Raw genomic sequence first — 23,934 nt, forward strand, 5'->3', positions numbered from 1 at the left:
AAGACCGACCCCTGAGGCACACCATATTTAACTGGACAGAACGAAGAGACATAGTTGTTTACAGACACGCAAAACCTCCTATTTGACAGGTAGGATGAAAACCATTCTAGAGCAGTACCAGAGATCCCCACCCAGTGCCTCAGTCTGTCTAACATGATGTTGTGATCAATGGTGTCAAAAGCAGCGCTAAGGTCCAGGAGTACAAGGACTGAGCACATGCCTTCATCAGCAGACATTAAAAGGTCATTGGTGACTTTAAGCAGGGCAGTCTCAGTGCTGTGGTACTTCCTAAAACCAGACTGAAACTTTTCAAATAATTTGTTATTTTCCAGTACAGTGAGCAATTGTTTGGACACAATTCTTTCTAAAAGCTTTGCAATAAAAGGCAGTTTTGAAATTGGTCTAAAATTATGTGGGAGGGAGGGATCTAAACCAGGTTTCTTTAAAAGTGGGTTCACGCAAGACGTTTTAAAATAATCAGGGACACAACCAGTAGATAGGGAGCTGTTGAAAACAGAGATCAAATCGGGCCCAACAGAATCTATTACTTTCAGTAAAAACTTTGTAGGTATTACATCAAGTGGGCTGGAGGACACATTTGTGTTACTGTTTTTAAAAGCTCAGACAAGTCGATGGGATAAAACTGGTTAAAACTCTCTTGTTGCTGTTGAGGAACCTCTGAGTAAGAGGCCGTGGGGGTAATAGAGGCTCTGATTGACACCACCTTATTGGTAAAATAAGATAAAAACAATTCACAGTCATCATTACTTCCAGCTGAGGCACAAGGAGGGGTTGGGTTTACCAGCTGATCCACAGTCTTAAACAGAAACCTGGGATTGTGTTTATGTGTAGCAATGAGTTCAGAAAAATAATGTGTTCTCGCATCCCCTTAACCATGTTATTGTAGTTAATTAATAAATCCTTCAGATTGAGGTAATGGACTTGGATTTTTTCCATCTGCGCTCTGCTTTCCTGCATTCTCTTTTTAGGCTGCAAATGCTGTCATTTATCCGGGGTTGCTTACTAGCTTTAGACATAGGCCTAACCTTTAGAGGAGCAGTAATATTTAGTGACAACAAGCAGATATGATTGAAGTGATCGACCAGATTGTTGGTGTTGGAATCAGACAGGTGTTGGCTTTGGCTCTGAAAGAATGTGCAAAACTTTACTTACTTACTTAAAGATGCGAGAACACACAGAGCTTGGTGAGGCGGCATGAGAATCACAGCTAAAAACAATACATCTGTGGTCAGATGTATTGTGTCCACTAATTCCAAAGAGGAAATGCTGACACCCAGGGTAAAAACCAAGTCCAGTGTATGACCACAGTTATGTGTTTGAAGTTATTGTTGTTTGAAATTAAAAGAAGTGGTTATATTTCAAAAGTCAGTTTCATTAACATTGGTGGGGTCATCAACACAAAGAACAATTCTGTCATAATTTAAAACCATTGTAGTGTAAAATTCAGGAAGTTCTGATAAAAATCCTCCAGGCGGTTTTGGGGGGCGATAAATTATAACAAACATGATAGGTTGCAGCCCTCCAACTTTAAGAGTGAGAACTTCAAAGGAGTTAAATTCATCACAGCGTACTTGATGAAATTTAAAATTTTTCCTATACACGCTCACTAGCCCACCACCACGACCACTGACCCTCGGTTAACTAAAACAATCATATTGAGGCAGACATAGTTCAGCTTGCTGGCTATAGTCATTCATTTGCAACCATGATTCAGTTAAAAACATAAAATCTAGATTTGCAGACAAGATAAAATCATTTAAGATAAAAGTCTTACTTGACAGAGATCTCACATTGAAGAGAGCCATTTTAAATGAGTTTGTTCTGGGTGCTGGAGTTGGTGCAGTTGTCCTAATCCTTAAGAGATTACTATGATTGCTGTGTGGGATGTGCATATTTCAGTTTACTGGTCTATGCGTGATGATGACAGGAATAGAAGTCTTTGGAACAGTGCTGGGAGCAGACGGCTTTACATGCCAGCAGGTGGAGACAGTTGTTTGTGGCAGTGAGACAGAGATCTGTTCAGTGACCAGTGGTGTGTCCAGGTGTGCTGCATTCACGTAAGTCCTGCTAACATTTCTGAGCCCCGTTTGTTTGGGTGAAGTCCGTCTGTCTTAAAAAGAGACATTCTTTGCCAGAAAATATTAAAGTTATAGACATAACACACACCGTGAGCCCTGCAGGCGGACTGGAGCCAGTCGTGGAGGCCAAGGAGTCTACTGAAGCGGCCAGCACCGCGATCAACTGTGGGAATGGGACCAGAGATAAAAACGGACTTTCCACACTGCTTTAAAAAGTTAAAAAGACGGTTAAAATCTGATTTTGTCAGTTCAGACTGCTGAAGAGCTGTGTCATTTGTTCCCACATGGACTATCACTCTTGTGATGGAGGACTGGAGCGATGGCATTAGGTCCTGGAATTTATTTAAAATGTCAGCTGTGGTGGCACCGGGGAAGCAGTGAGTGGTAGCGTTAAAGAAACAGATGTTTCTGGTTATGGAGTCACCAATTATTAGTGTGGTTGGGGAGAAAAGAGGACGAGGAGATGCCGGTTGTGGGGTTCCAGAGCAGGACTGAGCAGAATCTGCTTCAACACTGCGTGCGGACTGAGGATGGAGTGTGTGAGCTGACCTGAGAGAAGGGCTACCCGACGGTGCAGGGTTGAGACGGCCTCCGGAGCGTCTGAGCACAGCCTCCTTCAGGATCCTACGTCGGGAAGCGGAGGTTTTTGACCGGGATGACGGGTGCCGATCAGGCCCAGCGGCAGACCAGCGGCCCAGCCAATCACCGTTTGCCGCCAGTGCAGGAGATGTAGCTGGTGGAGGAGATGCAACAGTGTCGGCCGACAATGTCCGCCGAAAGAGATCCGTATCAGGGAGACTCAAAGCTGCAGGTGCATCCGCTGGATGTACCGGAGTGTCGTCAGACAGGGCTGCATAGCGGTTGGAGAGGCCGATGTGCGGAGGAGAGGCAGCCCCGTCCGAGCCTCTCTTGAACCCACGGACCACCACTTCAGCCCAGCTTGACTGATGCTTCGGAGTCGAGCAGGAGGAAAGCCTTGGAAGGGTAGAGGGGTCCCATAGCACGGTGTCCTGGATGTTAGCGGTTGCGCTAAGAGAAACAATCTGTTTGGCTTGTACTGAAGCCACATCCATAAAGCCAGTCAGCAGGGAATCTTTCTCTATGAGTTCCTCTGAAAGTCGTCGGATGTCTTCCAAAAGGTCAGCAATCTTTTTTTCGCTTTCTTAAGGAGCTTTGTTGTGGTCAGTAGCGTTGATAGCGTTTTTACGGTCATCTAGCTTAAAATCCATGTCGGGCGACTAAAATCCTTAACCCACATAAAACTTAAGTTAAAAACTTAAGTTAGATAAAAGGATATAAAAAATGTAACGTAAAAGTGTGGATTAAAACTGGATAAGAGTCAGGTTTAAGACGGAGCTTCCAACAGGTAGCTACAGACGCCAATGCATGCGCAGAGTACAGATTACGTCAGCGATTACGTCAGCAGGATGACCTGAAAAATACGGCATATATTGCATATATTCCAAAAAAACATAACACAATGCTATATTATTACCAGTATTAGTACTGAAATTAAGATCAATTAAGTTACAACCTGGCCCATTATTTTTTGTTATTTCAGCCAAGCATTAAGTGACACAATTTAATGAGATGCTCTGTTAGAAGTAAAAATGCTTTGCCTTGTTGTCTTTATCCAGGTTTTATACAGACGTGCTAAAATCTAATGAGGGCATTTTTCACACTGCTTCAGTTAACAGTGGAGAAATACTAATGTGGAGTTCAAGAGTTCAGAAGATGGTTTGTAAAACAGGATGTAAGATTTTATGTTAAAGCATAGTGATTTAATCATGCTAACTCTTTGAACAGGCACAGGGAACAAAGCAGAAAACGATCAGTCCAAAATTTGGCTATACAAGGCTTTTGTACTGGCCACCTCACAGGTGTGAAAGCCGCACATCGCATCCTGCACATTCTGTAACTTACGTAACTAAATCAGTTTGAGTTGTATTGAGCAATATTTCTACTAACATTGAACAAAATGACTCTTACTAATGTGAGGCTGCTGACTGCTGACCCAACTGAGAATCACAAATCCAGGATGCACATCTTTGAAGCTTTCAGCCACTTTATTTTCAATAAACCACACATGCTGGTTCACAGGGAAGTGAAGCAGGGAAGCAGCTATTCTCACCCTCAACTCCAAACAAACCAATTACTAGCTCTCTGTTCCAGCATAAAGTGGCCAAAGTAACCAAACCAGGGTTCCAATGAAAATGGAAATTCTCTTTTTTACTTTTGGTCAGATGGTCAGAGGACTCCTCATAGTATTTCTCTTTTTCTCAGTGATCCTTAAATTTGCAAGTGTTTTCTAATAAGACTGCCATAAGAACCTGACTGGCTCATATTAGACTTCTTATTGACTTCCAACATGATGCAGCTCTGACTAGTTTCCTCTGTGCAGAAACAGCAGAGCAGAACAGCTTGTTCTCTACTCCGTACAAGGTTATTTACGCAGCTCTGAAGGTCTCCACTGCCTCCTACAGTCATGTTTATCTTGTTTAGCTCTCTGGAGAGCAGCCTCTAGTGAGTCTCCTGACTACACTGGGCCTCTCAGAGGCATTTTAACAAGATGGAAACAAGCAATGTCGACTCTACTGGACCATTCATCTCTCGCTCTGGCATCTCAGCAGATGGAAAGGAATTGGCACATCATACTTGTGCCACCAGCATTGTACCCACGGGGATGCAAATATAGTGACTGTCAAACTTTGAAGGATAGAAGTCCTATAGTAATGACAACAGCTCACGGTTTTTGCCAAATAGACTAGTGATATTTAATTTCAATTTTGAGTGTTGAATGATGGTATGTTTGAATTTTTTGTCTGTGTGCATGGATTCCAGCTGTGAATTCCCAGTTATTATAAATGTCTTAATAAATGGTATTATATGCGTGGTGAAACATCACGTCCCATAGGCTTATAAAACATGTAAAACAATTTTAAAATGAAAAAAATGCAAGAAAATCAATCAGATGATTTGATTTTGTCATGCAATCTGGACATACCATACATGAGTACTTAGTCTGTGGAGATGCATTAAGATGAAACTACACTGACCTTGGAGCAGTGTACATGTGGCCTCAATAGATCACTTCCACCTGCCAAAGCAAGATTGATTTCAACACATGTGGTTTTCCATCCTACAGACACTGTGTATTCATTTAGAAAAGGCATCATCAATAAATTATCCAGTACAATACATTTCAGTCAAATATATTAAACAGGTGAGAGAAAGATGATAGATTTTAATTGTTATTCGTATGACCACACTTAGCTATATTTAATGACCAAGAGTACTGTATATTCACCCCTGTGGGACTCCACATTTATTGAGACAGCGAAACCGTAGTGTTGAGACAACAAAAAGAGAGAAAAAAGTATGGTGTGGTCCACAGAGAATACAGAACACAAATAGTAGCAGCAAGACAATCTTTAGATCAGGAAGCATAAAAATATGCACCATAACAAATTTGAGGAAAAGTGTGATTTTCCCTTCGCTGTTTGTCAAAACAACTTAGGTTTAATTTCTTACTGGAGTGGAGGGTGTTCAAGTAATTAACCTGCTACTCATGTGCTTCAGGAGCTACTAATCAGTGTATCTCTACCTCAAACAGACCCCCTACTGAGGGAGCCTTAGCTACCATCTCCATTCTTCTTTTAATTCAGCCCTTTGTGTGGTTGTTCAGATAATGATGAGCGTTTCCATGCCGGTAGAGTTGCAGGCATTATATAGCACAGTTTTTAATTCAACAGTGCTCTTGTATCTACTGTGTGGGGCCGATTCTTGTTCTGGAATCAATGAACAATGAAACTGTTTGTTCTGTATGAACAGGCTTATCCCAATAATCTTAATAATTAGCCTTGACCTCCAACCTGCTATGCCTCATGTTCTAAAGCCAAATTCATATCTTCCCTTGCTTTGTCACTAGGCAGTTTCGCAGATCAGTATCAGAACAACTTTGAATGACATATGTAATACATAGAGCTTTTTGTCTTAAAATGGTGGAAGAAGGCCAAGGTCATGCTAACACAGGACCAGACATGTAATGCAAAGGGACAGTGCATATCACTTATTTAATTCACATCTTGTAGAAGACATACTGATACTAATTTCAAGTGGTCAGAACAGCACAAGTGTTTGATGTGGATGCTTGTGTGATGATTAGAGAACACTTTGTAACATCTAAAGCTGCACACCAGGAAAGGAGGGGTAAGGAAGGAAGAAAGTGCTTCAGATGATGATGTATACGATCGCTCTGAGGTGATTAGCATTTTCTCTGATCTTCCACTGCTGTCATCATAAACACAAAGTTTAAAGTGTGTCCTGTCTCTCACCTTAGACCAAATTTCATGTTGTATCTCAAATAGTCTTTTTCTTCTTCTAGGAATTTACCTCCCACGGGCTGAGAGAAATCTCACCATTTTGCATCACATAAAGTGACACTTTAATTTAATTAACAAAAGCATTTTTTTGTATTTATTTAACAACAGAGTGGTGTAGTTGTGCCCACAGGCTATTTTGAATTTCAAGATTTTTTTGTGCATCTGTTTCTTTTTCAGCAGTCCCCTCATTCACATTCATATTCTTGCTTTCACACCTGAGCTCTCCGCTACAAGTAAAGCTTTACACTGTTATCCAGCAGCTTGGGGAAAAAAAGTGCCTTCTGCCTTGCAATTTATATTTCCAGTTGGCTGAGGGCCATGCACTAACTAAAGCTGAGAGATTAGGAGTATGACTAAATGTATGAATGAATAAATGAAACTTTCTCAAGGCACATTGGTTACACAAAGGACTACGTCTTAGGTAAGACACAGCTTTTTATGAACCTTTCCCACTCAGTTTACTATTAATCAGTTTGATTACTCAATTTTGTTATGTAGTGTACAGTGGCTGGTAATCCCACCTCAACCTCTGTTAAAAGACCTCTTCGTGTCCATGTGCATTTTCTATCATCTATCAAACATCACTTTAATCTTAATGCCTTCTCTATTTTAATTTACAGTATACAATTTTGTGTACATTTGATGCAAGTGACCTACGATTAAAAATAGAGAGTTACAACATCAGCTCAAGTGTACACTATATTTTGAATATTTTCAGCACTTTACGGTGCCGTCAGACAGCCATTTCCTTTTGAACGTTTTCTCAACCGTAGAACTTTCGTATTCCTACGCATAAATGTAACTTCTAACGCCACTGGAGTTTCCGTGCCGGTACAACTCTCTAATTCTCCAAACTGGGGACACAGTGATTGCCATCTAATGCAAGTAACACACTGACTATACATAAGTACCTTATACAGCCCCACTTCAAAAAAACCAAACTATCCCTTTAAGTTTTTTTTATATCTTGCCTTATGGCAGAAGTTTATACTTTACCCACTTCTGTCACAGACATGTGTGTCTAAGACACATTCACCAGAGGGGTTTACAGTAAGAACCCACTCAACAGAATCCATCTGCCTTTGGGCAGCTTTTTGTGTTTTAATTAAAACCTCAACGGGTCATCTGAAGAGAGTAAATACTCAGAGTCAACAATACTCCTCACCACACTCCACTATCTGCCTAATTGACTGAAAAAAAATTGTATGAGAGGGATTGGGTTAGTTTCTGGAGGATATGAGAATTAAACTGTCATCCCCTGTTGGCTTGAAAACTGACTGTAAAAGGTATGCAGCTGGTTCAGCTTGGATTTATAATGGTTACAGTGGTAGTGACAAGGCATTGAAATGGCTCAGAAGTATTAAAATGTTCACAGAATCCCTGCATTATGATCCACACCTTTGTTTTCCATCTATATGCTGATGGTCCTTTTTGCCAATTTTGCCAATACAGCTAAATGCACTTCCTATGTCTCAGTCCAGGGGACAACTGCTGTTCCTCCTGTGGGGGAAGCCTTACCACCACTTGTCCTCTACTTTCACTGGAATGTACAGTAACTTGCCCTATGGATTAATTAATTATTTTGTATGTAAATAAGTAAGTAGTAGACACTTTTACATCTGGGAGCTGCCCACAACAATCTCATTCTTGCTTGTTAAGGGTTAAGTGCCTTGCTCAAGGAAAGATGTCACTGAGAGAGCAGGACAGAAGCCTTGGTTTCTGGTTTTGACCAGATTTGAGCAGTCACAAGCCATCGGTGTTGAACTCGTTTTAATGTTGCATGTGCCCAGCCACCCAATTTTTACTGGCCTACACATGTATTTTGGGGGATTTTTTTTTGTCTTGAAAGTCCTGGTGTCTTTGAAGACGGTTCTCCTTCCATTGCAAATGTCCAACACCAGCAAGGAGTGAAGTCAAGAGTTGAAAGCCAAGCAGTTCAACTGTATCAGCACAACTTACAGCTGGCACCACAGATAAAATTTAGGATGCAGGGGAATTGGCACTCAGTCTACAGTGACAGTGGTGGCTTGACGCCTGTTGCGCCAGAGTCTTTCTTTGTACTTGTACTGCAGAAACCCTTCCTCTCTGCCAGGGGGCCACTGAAGGGGAACAACAAAATATAGAGTCTGTAGCATGAGGATATATTCTTGTGGCATGTCAGGAAGGACGGTGAATCAAGCCATTGATTAGTCTGCAAACTAATCTGACTTTTCTGAAAGGTTATTGTATTTTGCAAGAAAAACAAGGATGACTATAATTGGATTCTACTTTGACTGCCAATGTATGCACATGAATATAATGAGTACTGGGTACAACTGCCTCCAGTTCAAATTAGGCAAAACTTACTGAGAACAGTGGCCTCATTTAACTGAGGCCACATTGGCAGAGGTGGAAAGGTTAGGAGCATTATTTATAATCTGTGGTCAGCAAAATATTAAGTCCAAATAATGAGTGCAAGCTTTAAAAGAGTTTAGACATGTAAAAGTAACATCTGCAAGTGTTGCTTATTGAGTACTTCAAGTAAATCTTGCAGTTCAGAAGTTCCAACAGTTGTTGGTAAATTCTTAATCCACCTCCATTAAGCTTAAACTAAACTTTAAAGATGACTTCCATTCACCTGGATTGGAAGTGTTTATGAAACTATTAAAACTTTATTTCTGCAGAACAACACATAGGTGTCAAAATAATTTGTTTCCATATACATCTACCTGTCATCTTAGTGAAAGCTGCTCATGTTTCATTGTCAGCGTGTCAACCCTCTTGATAGTCTGTCATCTGATACTGTCTTTTATGACACATTGTTACCTGCATCATGTATCTGCAGTCTAATTAATTATTTCTCAAGCTCTCCCTGCATTGTGAGAAAGAGAGTAGTATCTCCCCCTACTGTTTTTACTGTAAAAGCACCGTTGCAGAATCAAATCAGTAGAGAGAGTGTACGGTACCTTTCCAAAGGCTTTTATATGTGCCTCTTAAGGTCTCACATGTAAGAATATAACAGTTTTAATACGGACGAGATCTCCTGTGGAGTAACTGAGATTAGCTGCCCTACTGGCTGGAGTGGAAATGTATATAAGGGTGTGTCAAAGCAAGTTATTCAGAACAGTCACTGTTGTCTGGGAAAAACAAATAAAGATATTTTTTGTCATGTTTCATAGTTATATTAAAGGCTGCCTATTGTGTTTCCAGCCCCGGGTACTTGATAGATTGGAAATGGCTAATCACGTCTTTAGTCCAGTTTGGGACACTGGTTGTACTGACTAAGCACCAGAAAATGTCTGAATACATAATTGAATAATAGTGTCTCACCATGTTTGCATGTGAAAGTATAAACTCATTGTGTGTTCCCTGTAGATTATAGAACAGGTTCTAATTCTCTTAAGGTGGGCTCATTTATATTCATGTCCGTGGATAATTTCACTTCCTCAGCACATGACAAAAAAGAACTGCAGATATCCTGTGTGACTCCACAAGGTCGGGTGTCTTAATTGTGCTCCACCTCTTTTTCAATAAAATGGGGGGGGGGGGGGGAATCAAATGTAAAACTGTTTTTATAACACAAAAGTCAAAAAGGGTGCAAGACATGATTATTAATCTCAGTTTTACCTTGTCTTGTTTTTTTTAACCCTGTCCTGCCCAGCAGCTTGGTATGCAGTATGAGGATCTGGATTCCATGTAGTGCCGGAGAGATTTTGCTCTAACAAGGGAGTTTTAATGTAGTCTTTTGTCTTCTTTATCATTTATTTACTTTTGCACATATATTTGCCACCAGGCTGGACAGTGGGGCGGAAATGGGGGTGGGGGGGCACAAACAGCAAATGTATCATGAATGATACTGAAACAAACATGGCATGTGTATCTGTAACAGTTAAAGTTAAAAATGCACTTTAATAATTCATATTTTCAAATTTGCATCTGTGGATTTTATCTATCATTTAATGATTTTATTGAATATTTGTGAATTTTATCTCATTGAGTGGTGTTTATTTATCTTTACTTTTGCTAATTTTTTTTGTGGAAATGTCCTTAGCTGCACACTATCCCTTTTGTACCTCCTAAGCTTCCGTAGTGCTCATCTCCCTCAGTCACTTCTTGCACCGCTGAGGTTAAGTTGTGTGGAAAAGTGCTGCTGGGCTAATGTAATGTTTTCTTTGGAAATTGAACCAATTACGTTATAGCTTTCAACACATGTTGTGCAATGTCAATACAGTTTTGTGTTAGTTTGACCGTTAAAATATGTTTTAGTAGTGTTTTCATTTTAACTTTCTAGCCGCCATTTTTACCGCGGCAGGCAGGCCGTGTCATGTGACCAATGTAGCTCGTCGGAGATTTCAGCGTCTCTTTCCTTGAGTAAACGCTGTATTTTCGTATGTTTAGGAAGCAGAGGTGCAGTAAGAGAAAGCCAGAAGGCAATTAATGTGTATTGTATTCTACAGGTATGTGTTTTCCTTCTGTTTATTAATGTAATTTTTGTTGTCTCCATCACCTCACCCACACACTGTTTATTACCCCATGCTTACCGCTTCACTTCCACTCTCCTCTTGTTGTCTTTGTCCCAAGGCCCTGTCACAGTGACTCTGGCCCTCAGTTCTGCTGTCACATGCCTCCTCCTCTGCATGGCAGAGGGCACGGCTCTCCTTTACTCCGTCAAGTGCCCGTGGCTGCACTATGCAGGGTACTGCAGCTGATGTTGAAGCTACTGAGGTTGTCTTTGCGCATTTGGCGCCATCTGTCTTTAGATTTTTTTTTTTTTGTCTTTTTTTGGTCCACGCAAGAAACAGAGAGCAGAGGGGGTGGGGGCTAGTAAGAGATCTGATTGGGCCGGCCCAGTGTCAGCATAGAAAATTACCCAATGGGCCGCTGTCCATGCTTTATGGGACGGTCGTTAAGGTTGGTGTTTCCTAAAGACATGAATGCAGCACATTGTTGTGTCAGCTGATTAGTGCCGTGTTCCAGACTGGGAAATGTCCGAGTTGAAATATCCGACTTCTGACCTCAAAGCATTTCAGGTGCATGGTGGTGCATGATGCCAAATGGAAACAATAAACTTGGCTGATCTTGACAAAATTATGTTTCTTTGGCAAGTTTATGCACAATTAAACACTGAACTTAAATAAAAGGATGGCCATTTTATTAAAAATGAGTGATAAATATACATTACTCGTTAACTGTGTATCCTTCTAGCTACATGAGTTGGTAATCGTCAAAAGTCAGCAAAAGTTGTGGGCTATATTTCCAAATGTTTTCACATTTCTGGGCATTTTTAACATTTTCCTGAATAACTTTTAGGCATAGAAGATGACTTTCTATAACCAGCTACTTAATAACATTGACAAAATATTTCTACATCAATTTACACGTAGAACAAGTTTTACTATTTGATACTAGCATGTATTATTTTAATTTAATACTTTACTTTGCATTTTAGTTTATGCTTTAACATTCACAATGTGTGCTTCCATGGGAGTTGCCATTGTGGGACGTCATTCAGCTGCTACTTGTGAAGTCGGGGTACATATTTTTTAGGAAATCCGACTTCAAGTGGTGTTCAATAGTATTTTTTCTAGTTGGAGATCGGAAATTTCCCAGTTCCGAGTTGACTGGAACGCAGCATCACTCCCCAACTCGTCACATATGGACGCATGGTAAAGACCATCGGCGTCAGTTTGTAATGCACTGGGGATCCCTATAGAGAGTCCAAGTCCCTCCCCTTCCGGTGGACCACCATGGCACTGTACTTGGCAAGAGACAACAAATTTGTTCATCCCCTTTCAATTTTTTTCATTTGCCAAACGAAATTCACATGACTCATGTCATGCCAAATAATACCAGTGTCGTTACCGATTCAAAAGAAATCTCTCGTATGCACCAGACCAGTCCACCTGGCACACAAAACAAAGCGCTAAATACATGATTGTCTTCAGTAAATCCGTTTAGTTCTTAAACTTTTTGGCTTGGGGTCCTTTTAAAATGAAGTAATTTGACCGGGCAGACTCCTCAAACTCTGTATAACATTGATTGTCTCGCTCCTCCTCTTGTGGATCTTAAGGTCAGACCCACCTTCACCTCCACACATATTCAATTTTAAAACAATAGTGCATTCTGCCCTACAGCACTTCTAAAGACATAAAACAAAAAAGACTGAAATGTAACATCAGAAATAAGAAAGCATCTTGATATTAGCAAAACATTGTAGATGCATAAAACAATCAACATTAACACAGTCATTCCAGGTTCGTGTGCTCGATCACATGATGACCTTCAGAGCTGCAGTTGTCTCGCTCCTTTGTATTCATAAATCTATTCTTCTACACTTAACAGGCCCTCCTTGCCAGGGCCACCTATGTTTATAAATCTTAGTTTACTCTTATCGAGCCTAGGCCCAAGTGCAATCAACATTATGTGAGAATCTAACAAGGCCCCATTGTATCTCATTTGGATGTCTGATTCATGGTGTTCACTGTAACTTCCCCTGCGGCCAATTAGCAACACTGTTTGACTGGCCGGGTGTGTGTGTCTTTGTAGAATGTGAGGCGTGTGTGTGTGTGTGTGTGTGTGTTCTTGTGAAGTCTGTGTCTTCCTGCAAAAATGTGAAGGCCGCAGCCTGAGAGTAATAAGGCTGAGCGAGAAAACTGCACCTTAAAGTTCAGTTTATCTTTCAATAAATGCCTTAAACATCATTCTAATAAACATGTTAAACATTATCCTAATAAAGCTAGGCATGTAAAATATTCAAACATCATAGCGAAATAAAAATCTAGGGCAGTAATTTAGGGAAATAATTTTGTGTAACAAATTCTGTCTTAGCCTATCCCTTTAATCATGTTTGACACCTCAGATTTATCTTGGGATCTCAATAGAACATGCTTCATTTTCATGTGACCATGACCCAGGCAGACTTCTTGTGATCATATTGTACAAGAAAACATTGTGGTAATCATAAAATTGTTAGCAATCAGCAGGCATAAGGTGATTTCTGCCAGAGACTGGAACAAACATCAGACACATCTATTGACATTATGTAATCCAGTACAACACCAATAACTCTTACCTCAAAAATTAACATAGTTTATGTGACACAGTCAGTAAAAAAACTGTATATAATAGCATACACTACATTTCACAAGCTATTTTTTTCTTTTTATTCCTGGGCTCTTGCCAGCAGGGTTTTTGGATTGCAGTGTAGTACATGATTACCCTCCTTCAATAACCACCTCACTGGGGCCGATCTGTCCTCACATATCCACAATTACACCTGTATACTGAGCCAACAGTGAATGATACAGAAATCACTGAGCCATAAAATACTATAAGGTTATGGATTAACCTTTTATAAAGTCCAGGCTCAATCAGATATGTTGTGTTTGTTATCAGCAAAGCCTCGACCAGAGACCAAGATTTATAACCAAGACCTATCAGTTAAAAGGATGTCTGTTTATATCTGTCTTAGCTCCTTCTGAAGGCCAGCTGGGCTGTGGTTCACCCACCTCTTCTGGCTGAAATGTACTAACCAAAACCTAAGGATTACCTTCAGATGGATCTAAAAGTGTGTGTGTGTGTGTGTGTGTGTGTGTGTGTGTGTGTGTGTGTGTGAACCGAAACCACAACATCTCCAGCTCAACAATTTACAAAACATTATGTTGTTTCTACAGCAGCTCTAAACACTACCATATCAGGGAATAGTGTGGGAGAGTCTGGACAAAATTATGTCATTTTATGCTTGTGCACTTTATGACACATCTTGTGTGTTTTAAGGTTCATGACTGCCTATTATTGACTATTTTATGAGTTGTTATGATGTTGTTGCTTATGTATTCTTGATTAATTATTATTTTATTATGTTGTTGTTTTCTGTTATTTTTGTCTCTTATTTATGACTACACTTTGTGACTTCATTCTGTGAAAGGTGCTATATTAAATAAACTTACTTTCTTACTTGCAAAGAAATCCTAATCCAGACCCAGGGTCCTGAGGGTCAGTCTCACCAACCACTACTCCACCCTATCTTCTGTCTCCCTGTCCTTTCAGACCTGTCTACTGGCTGGGTAATGACACCCTGCGGGTGTCTGCAGCCCTGTTTGCAGAGAACCGTCGACGACTGTGCCAAGGGCTGAAAGCCAAAGATGGAGTGGTGCCACAGTCAGTGGTGGTGCTGCAGGGAGGAGAGCAGAAGCAGAGGTACTGCACGGACACAGACCTCCTTTTCAGGCAGGTAAGTAGTTTTGAGTTGACTCCAGGATTGTTACAAAACTGAGGCTGAGGTGGGGGCAAGGTTTGCATAATTCATCCATCTATGATCCTCAAGCATGTCCTGTGTCAGTGTCCTCTCCTCAGTGTTGTGCCCGATCGCTGAAGCGCCCAGAGGGCATTTTATCAAGGTCCAACAAAAACCTCACCCAGCTTCTCACAAAGTCAAGTCCAGTTCTGAGCTTCTCTGGCACTGTTAACCTCACTCTGTCAAAAATATGTAGGCCAGCGACTCTGCAGAGAAATCACTCATGTCTAAGATCTGTTTTTCCAGACACTCCAGCATAAGCTTATGACACATTCAATGTTTTGTTTTGTTTTGTTTTGTGCTCTGTATTCACCTCTCTGGACGTAACTGGCCTAATGAAGGATAACATCTTATACTTTTCATGTAATAATCTGACCAACATTGGCTAACTTCCTGCTTTCTTCTTCTGACTATTATAATCTCCCTCACTAATGCTCTGGATGATTCTTTGAATTCTGCAGGAGTCTTTCTTCCACTGGGCTTTTGGAGTAACTGAGCCTGACTGTTATGGAGCCATTGATGTGGACTCTGGGAAATCCATCCTTTTTGTTCCCAAACTGCCTGAAAGCTATGCTACTTGGATGGGAGAGTGAGTCACACAAATCTTCAAAGAGCTGTGTACATGGCCAACAATCATCACCAGCTGGTCCACAGCCGTGAGCTGTAACCTGAAGAAAGGGCCGACAAAGTCATGCGCTACACAGTTCCATCTTTTACATCCACTATAAACATGTTTTTATAGAAGTGTTTGAATTTAGTTTATTTATTGTAAATACCACCCAGAACCATTTAAGACTTAATTTTGTCATCACCCAAACCAACTCAGACATGTTTGACTCTACTGCTACCAAAGCCAGTATTTCCAGTCCACACACACATGTAAGAAGAGTGCTAGTATTAGTTGTATTTATTTGCTTGTTTAGTTATTGCTTCTTTTAGAAATTATTCATCCTCTTGCAAATGGTCAAAAAACACAACCTTGACAAAACAACTTTTCTTCTTACAGAAGAACATGACTATTTTACACATTTGTATTGAATTATGTGCAGATAAATTGTGGATTATAAGGAATGAAGCATACAGTGTTACAGACTCCAAACCAGACATCATGATCTGGAAATAAACTGCAGACTCTTGACCATGTCACATGTTCACTTTCCACTGATCTTCAAATCCAAAACACTCCAAAACATGTCATCTGACTTGTGTCTAAAAATAACAAATTCCTTTTCTTGTTATTTGATCAGCACTAGAATGTGCCGAGTTTGTCATTAGTGTTGCTTTCTCCCTCTGATCTTTGTCCAGTTTTGCTAGTGTCTAACCCTGTTTATGTTTTAAGTTCTCATGTTTGTTGACTGTAATTTTCTGTTGACAGGATCTTTCCTAAAGAGCACTTCAAGGGGAAGTATGCTGTTGATGAGGTGCATTACACCTGTGATGTAAGTCTGTGTTGGTGCTGGTCTTAACTGTGTGTGTGTGTGTGAACTTTTTCTGTGCAGTAACTGAACCTTGATGTTCAGTCACCGAGCTGTAAAGTTACAGCAAAGGACATCAGTTCTTCTGTAGACAGTTTTTTAAAGGTGAAAGGACCAATATTAGGTTTGTACTAGGACCTCCTACAGTAGAGGGTGACGTTGCAGACATTTTTACATCTGCTCGGCTAAACATGTCAAGTAAAATTCAATCATGAAGCCTTTTCAGCCAAACATATTTGTCACAATATTCAAAGGGATTCAGATAGAAATTACCTTGCATGGAACATCTTTGAGGCCTGTTGGTAGTTACGTGTGATTGGATGTTTGGGGCATGTGCACTCATTTGTGTGAGCAGATGATCAGGCCACCAGTCCACGATATCAGATATGGCTGTTGTCTGAGAAAATGTGGACAGTAGTTGGGCTCACACAAAGCACACACTAATAATTCATTTGGTAGAACAAGTCTCCCATGTGTGCGTACTTTTCATTTGAATGTTAATTTAAATGTGTAACCAGCAGCTTCATTCTCTTCATTTTAACGGCCTAGTCTAAAACATACGTTCCTGTTCAGACTGTCTGTAATCGCTTATTTTAAGAGTTTGGGAAAACAGTCATGTATATCGGTGTTGGCAGCCGATTCCCAGGGAACTATGTTGGAGGCTTGACAGCTTCTGTGCTATTATGGAGGTGTGCATGTTGACAAATCAAAATAATATAATCAGCTTATAATATAACAGCTTTCACTGGCCAACTACTCATTTAGAAGTTTGCATTTGAAATGATGACATTCATTTCTACATTTACACTGTGACCTTTTGATGACTCATCCTACTGATGATTTTTCTGGTATTTTTAAATCTCAGCATCTGCCTGAGGTGTTAGATTTCCTAATTAGTTACAGGTTAAGATTCAAATGATCACTTCCTTCAACATTCAGATCTTCCATGTAGCAATAGCAGCTCAACACTGCAGTATAATTTTAGAAAACATTAAATTATATAATAGTTGCCTCAGGATTTGTTTAACTAATACTGCCATTTAGTCAAAGAAATCAGTTTGTGGTGTTCAGCATTGAGCTGGAAATGTTGCCTTCAGAAGGACCTAAAACAGAACAATACTTATTTTTTTATAAATGCAGTAAATGTAATGTTATCATGTAACAAGCATGGGTTAGTTCAACGTCAGGCTGATAAAAATATTACTGTAATGTTGCACGGGAGTTTACCTGAGTTTCCAGCATGTTGTGTGAAGCTGTCTCCCTGTCTGCTCGCTGTCACACTGCTTGTTTTCCCGGGATTTTTGTGCCAATTTGCACTTGAGGTGTGTTGCTGAGTAGCAGAGACGCCACATAGCCACAACGGCGTCTGACACAGTGACCTTTATTCTGCAGCCGAGACCAGAAGTAAACTGGTGCTTGTTGAATCGTCTCCTCTACTGTGTGTCTCAGTCTTCTCATTGCTCTCTGTCTGCTTCCTTGCAGATAGTTGATGTCCTGTCCAACCTGGGACCAGCAGTGCTCCTAACACTGGTATGCTATTGGCTTCTCTGTTTAGCAGAGTGTAGTTAGAACTTTTAAAAACCTGATTAATATGTTGACCTGCTGCTAAAAAGTGCAGTGTGAGAATAAGTGCAAACTCCTTTTACTAGTTCTACATCCTCTACAGTCCATCTGTCATTAGAAAATAGGTGTCATTAATAAAATGGATATAAACCAACTGATTGTACTGTAGTGACATTGGAAAGCACTTTTTTGTGTTTGTGTTTTTCCTCCATGCAGCGAGGACAGAATACAGATAGCGGGAGCATCTGCCGCGAAGCCTCCTTTGAAGGAATTAGTCGGTATGTTTAATTGGCATCACTTTGCATTAACATAATTATACTTTGTTTTGGGAGGTTTTTGTTTTCTCTGTTATAACCAAGGATACAACAGACTCATGCATACCAATTGTTGCTGATTAACTTAATTCTGAATATGATTTAATTAAGCAACAATCTTGCTTTTGCTTGTCAATTAATGGCAATCTTACTGTCTTAGCGCGTCTTTGTTCTTTTGTTTTTTTAACTGCATACATTACACCATTTTATCTATTCTACACTCTGACCCTAACTGGAACACTAAGTCTCATATACTTATTTCAAAGCTAATGTATCAATTTGCGTCACATTGCATTTCAGTAAGGAGAGTTCAGTTGGAAGTGTATAACAGTATTTATTGAAGAGAGAAAACATTTTTGGCCATTTGACTCCATCGATGAAGCATCTTTTAAGCGTAGGCACATATGCACATAGGAAGTAGGATAGGATCCTCCTGGAGTCTAGACAGTGGTGGTGGTGGAGTAAAGCTAGCAGGTGGTTAGAAGAAACTTTCAGTTGAACCTCGCTGGACATTCTGGAGGTCATGGTGGTGACGGCGAGCAGGTGTGTTGTGCAGTAGTACGCCTGAAAGACAGAATGACAGAATTGTAATGACACTTCAAGGACCACGGGCAGAAGGATCATTGGTCAGTATGTGGACTTCAGAAACACAATAGAACAGCAGGAAATAGACGTTCACCCATAGAGGAACAAAGGCAGAACAATGAACTTTCACCAAAGCTTCATTTATATTTATTTTGCTTCTGTTTCTTGTTACTTTTTTATCAGCTTCCAAGTGAACAACACTCTTTTACACCCAGTCATTGTGGAATGGTAAGTCATTAAAATGTGATTAATAATATTATTCAGAGAGCCCACTTAAGATGAGAATAAAGAATGTATTGTAGTCTCTCAGTTTCATCAGTCAGATTTTGCTACCTTTAACTCACAAACCTTGGCACTTACAGCTGCCCAGTCATGTAATTGTGCAATCCTCCTATCTTTTCTTTGGCTTGTTTTTTCCCCTCTTAGAATTACAAGCCAGTCTGCACGGATTTAATGGACTTCGTGCTCGCATGGTTGTCCTTGGCATTAGAGTTTGCACCCCTGAGATGAATTGACATTTTCTGATATAAGGAGGAATGCTTTTCAGGCACACCTCCTGGGGAGAAAGACTTCGTTGAACCCCCCTTGCCCCTTTTTTCGTTGTGGAGCTTGCATGGCTCCCTTTTAATGGGCCGTTTCTTTGTACTTTTATTACTGTTACTAATGGGTACCACTGTCTTATGATATTATTGTAGAAGTCCTTACTACTCTCCAGTATCTAGCCATCTAAGGTGCAGCTACCACTTTCTTAACACAAATGAATGAGAAATTGTAAGATCAGCAGGCAAACAGCTTCAGTTCTAACATAGTCTTAAAGCCTAGGTTTAAATCAAAGAATGTATTACATTTTATTATGGTCTGAAACACTTTCTGCAGAATATTTTGAGAAGGTTTCCCACTGGAATTTCAAGAAATTGCAGGTGTCATTTATATACAGTGTTCCTGAAAATGATGGAGGATCATCTGCCAGACATTTGGTCTCTGTTACTGCATTAGCAGTTTATATTAGAAAGATGAATTTCAAAAATGTCTCTATTTGAGTCATCACAGTCCAGATACTGTATTCCTTCAGCTCAGTGTGATAGCTATATGAGTTCTGAATCCTGTTTGGCTGCATATTAATCATACTGTGCTGATATGGCAATGATCAGAATGAGAGCGCTGGTCTGTCTGTGTCTGCAGCCGTCTGATTAAGACTGATATGGAGCTGGAGGTCCTGCGCTACACCAACCGGATTTCCAGTGAAGCCCATAAAATGGTAAGATCTTTCTCTTCTAGACACATCATCTGCAAGGTTTCTCAAATATTAAGCACAAACAAGCATTAAACACCCAATGTATCGAAGTACCAAGCTGCATATTGACTTTAAAACTCGTCCAAAGGATTCAAGATGTCAGGATCCTCAAAGGCTGTAAACTGTTTAAATGCTTTCGATTTTAACTTCACCTCGTAGCTCGAAGGCCAGTTGTTAACAGAGATAGCCTTTGACCAATAAGCTGTAACATTAAAGCAATATCTTTACTTCAGCACCGGATATCGCTTTATCACCATGAATAACCTCTTCAGGGGTTGAGGAGCAGTTAACCTCTCAGTGTTATCTGTCCTCTGAAATCACTTACCATGAGCGGTCAATATTGTTTTCCTCCTGTTAGGCTTAGTTTAGGTAGATTTTTACCTTTGTGTCCCAATGAAACTACATGAAACTACCATGAGAGTTTACTGCTTTGTGCATGTGGTTGACATTGACATCCATTTCACAAGAGTCTGTAACGGTTTTATCCAGTAGGTTTTAAGTTTGCTATTCACATATACTGTAAAACTTTGATTAATCAGTGAATTGACCCTGCCTATATTTGGGACAGGCGTCCATATGGGATAGGCCTTTAATTCCTTTTGCACAAAACTGAAATAGGCATTTAATGGAGACCTGCGTTTATTTGTCAAAATATGTTCCCACACCAGGCCAGTAAAGGAGGTAGGCGGCTATTTGGGACTCGGCCATTTATTGACGTTTTACGGTAATCACACTTTTTCTACGTATGTAATGACACTGGTAAACCTGTCAGGTGGACATGGCCCTTTCAGCCTAGATCAATTTAGATTCAGAACTTAGTTTTCATCACGTTGGAAATTGTGTCAAAGTCAAACGAGTGTGAGTTTCTGATTCACCACAAAAAGCAAATGTCAGCCATATTTGGCTGCTTTTTTCTGTGTGTGTTTTTTTTTTGAATAATTTGCTTATTTTCCTGTGCTATGTAATTAGAAATAGGAAGACTCTTCTCACACAGCATTGTGATGCTGTCAAGATCCATAGTGTTTGACATGCTTGACCGTGTGATGATTAAAGAATGAGTCCTGAATGAATTCTTAAAAGGCATGGAGTCAGGAAGAGGGCAGCGAGAGTCCTTCAGCTAATTAGAGTTTTCTGTGATCTTTGCTGTGTTGAAATCGTTTACATTCCTTTTTCTTACTGGGTGTTTTTTTCCTTTGCAGCCTGTTCCAGCACTACTGCTACAATAAAGGGGGCATGCGCCACACCTCCTACACCTGTATCTGTGGAACGTAAGGCTTTGTCAATGAATGTTCACCCATTTCATTTCCGACTGAAGCTGAAATTAGGCTTCTCCAAAGATGCATGTAAACGTGGTAGGTTGCAGAAGAGCTGATGCGCAAAACTTTCAAATCTCAACTATGTGTTGGGCGGACTGTGCGTCTAACAAGCTGATATAACAAAGCATTAAAAAAATGGCATGCTTTACATACTTGAATCTAGACAAGCATAATTACAGTCTTACTCAGATACTTACCATAATTACTTCCTTAATTGATTAATTACACACCAGGTAAAATAAGGATGTTGTTATTAATGAAATAAAAGATTGTGTTGAGGTTAAAGTTGCCATTAGTTCATATATTTAGACCAAACACCATCAAATGCCATCTTCACATGTAGGACAGAGCATTACTAACTAAATTATAAACACTTTACAGTATAATGCAGAACATCCTGTAAGTCTCTGTGGCACAGCGGAAGTTGAGGTCTGTAGCCTTTCAGCATCCCGATTGGCTTATTGGCCAAACCACCATCAAATTCCTCTTTGTTGCAGGGTAACTGTCAGCTAGCAGCATCATTATGGATGAGGAATTTGTTGTAGTACTCATGTGCTGACCTTTTGTATTAAAGGCCATGTGTAATGAATTCTTCCTGGGGATTAGTGGTCAGTGGATGCAATTAATTTTCCGGTTCAAATTAAGAGCTTGAAAAGTGAGGACTTTTTAAAGTAAAGGAAAATTGATGACACACTGAAAAGACTGGAATCCCTTTGATATTGTGATGAAATACATTCTTTAATTCAACATTGTGTTAAACATAGCTTTGTTAGTCATGTAGCTTGTCATGTGAGTATCACTTTGTGGTATAATAAATTATTTCTCATTTATTTACATTTTATCTCTCTTCTGTCCATGTATTGTCTCATTGGTCAACACCAGAAGCAATAATTGTTCTGTTATCTTCTACAACCAGTGCTGGAGCTCCCAGTGATGAGACAGTTTTGGATGGAGACAAGTGGTAAGTAGCTGTCAGAGTTTTTAGCATGGACTAAATCAATAACTGCTATACTTATGACAACTGTGCCACCTGCAGGCAGTGGATGTTACAGTTTTACATTTAGTTTTACCATTACCACTCCCTTTAGCTTAAATAAAACAATAGAAATAGAACATCATTATATCCAACTACCTCCAGAAGATATATTTAATATTCAAATAGAAATACAATTCAGCTTGTTGCTTTTGTAAGACATTTCTTACATTTCATAATTTCAAAATATAAATTGTGTACATGCACAAAAAAGCTAAAAATAAAAAAACAGCTTTAACAATCATGTCTACAGGGTCTAAATTGCAGTAGCTCTATCTTTATTACCTGTAAACAGTGCACATTTGCAGTGTTGAACTGCTGCTACTCAACTCATCGTGCCTTTAGGTAGCACAGATTGGACTATAATTGTCTGAAACTGTTGGTGTTGTAACTAGATGGCACTGGCTGGACCTGGATTCTGGTGCTTTGTGCATTGTAATTAACTGAAAAACCCAAAGCTCAATCTGTTTGACACAGGTGGAGAGTATTACTGCAGTACTGCTACTTCCCAGCAAACGGCAAGTTCACAACCAGAGTGCCGTCCATGATGCTGTCCTCAAATCCTCCCAAACTGTCATGGTTGCATCAAACAAGGTTATTACCTTGATAGAGTTTAACTATTGATTACACATTACTGACATATAAAGAGTAAACTACACTTCAAATTCTTCTGCCCTCATCAGTTTATCACTGGCATGGAGATGAATAGCATATAGTTTTGTTGCATCCTATCTTTTTTGTTTTTGAGAAAGCTAGTAATGATCTTTAGATAAGCCTAAAAATTTGTTTAAATCTCAGTTCAGTTAAACATTTTTATCACAAGAATTTATTAATACAAGGTATTTTTTTTTAGGTATAGGGATATAAAATTTCCAAATTTGATATCCATGTTAGTGTTGTTTTTTACTTGTAAGCATGCTAAGATGTATTTAAAGGTCAAGACAAAAAACCTTCTGTTCTTTATAAACCAAGCTGTTTGTGTTGAAGGTGTGAAGTGGACCGACATGCACCGCCTGGCTGGAGGACATGCTGAAGGTCCACCTGGGCTCCTTCTTCATGCCCCACAGCCTGGGACACCTGCTGGGCATTGATGTGGGAGGGTTAAGTTTTCCTTCTTCCTACTCCTTTTCGCACATGTAAATAGAGGTTTTTTAAATACTTAATATTATGGAGTTTTACTTTGTTGTTCATCTGTTTTTTAACACTATTTTTTCTTTCTTTTTTTTTCTTTTTTTAAATGTTCGAAATAAAACGTCAATCAATCAATGAATACCCTCAGGTGAGAACAGAAGACTTAAACTGTGATTGCCCAGCACAGCTAACTAGTAGGTATCGGTCAAAGTTCGAAGACAGAAGAAGAAAACAACTCCAATATTCATGTGTCATCAATAATAGAGAGAAGTGCAGAAGTGAGAGCTGAGCAAAAAGAGAATCGAAGTTCAGGATGATTGCAGTAGAGAGAGGAAGGTGAAATGTTGTCTCAACACAGATGGTTTCAGGTTGTGGTGGAGCAGTTTGTACAGTTATGCTCTTCTGACAACTAAATACAGAAGACAGTTTACCCACAGTAGCTCCAGTGGAACTGCTGAGTCTTCACC

At 39.8% G+C, this 23,934-nt stretch overlaps 1 pseudogene; it reads left to right on the forward strand.

The window, feature by feature from the left end:
• Positions 1-23,934, forward strand: part of LOC123958586 — a 42,303-nt pseudogene that overhangs the window by 3,731 nt on the left and 14,638 nt on the right.

Source organism: Micropterus dolomieu, linkage group LG20 (genome assembly GCF_021292245.1).
Source record: "Micropterus dolomieu isolate WLL.071019.BEF.003 ecotype Adirondacks linkage group LG20, ASM2129224v1, whole genome shotgun sequence".
In the NCBI taxonomy this organism is placed as follows: domain Eukaryota; kingdom Metazoa; phylum Chordata; class Actinopteri; order Centrarchiformes; family Centrarchidae; genus Micropterus; species Micropterus dolomieu.